Raw genomic sequence first — 421 nt, 5'->3', positions numbered from 1 at the left:
TGGGGCGCAAAAGGCCGCAGCCGTGGGTTATTTATGGTTATTGCCGATCCCGTTCACCCAGTGACGCTGGAAAAGCAGCGGGGATTCGCCCAAACAGGCGCGGCGTTTGGTACCGGGATGCCGCTGCACCTTAATTTGGTGAAACACCCCGAATTTAAAACGGGAGCGAGCGTCCCTTCCGCCGGCTGCTGTGCGCCCACGCTGCCGAAATGATAAAATCACCAGAATTAAATCACTCGAGGGAAACGACAGGGGGTAAAAAAATAAAAAGAGAACTGAAGGCGGAAAGCAGGAGGAAAAGGAAAAGAGAGCGGGACCTACCTGAGCCCGCTGCCGGGCAGGAGTCCCCCACGGCCGGCCCCGCCGGGCTCCACTCGCCCGCTCCGGGGGTGCCGCGGGGCGGTGCCGCGCTGGGCGGACG

Source organism: Mesitornis unicolor, unplaced genomic scaffold (assembly GCF_000695765.1).
Source record: "Mesitornis unicolor isolate BGI_N332 unplaced genomic scaffold, ASM69576v1 scaffold31232, whole genome shotgun sequence".
Classification (NCBI taxonomy): domain Eukaryota; kingdom Metazoa; phylum Chordata; class Aves; order Mesitornithiformes; family Mesitornithidae; genus Mesitornis; species Mesitornis unicolor.
Note: the sequence above shows the minus strand (reverse complement) of the source record.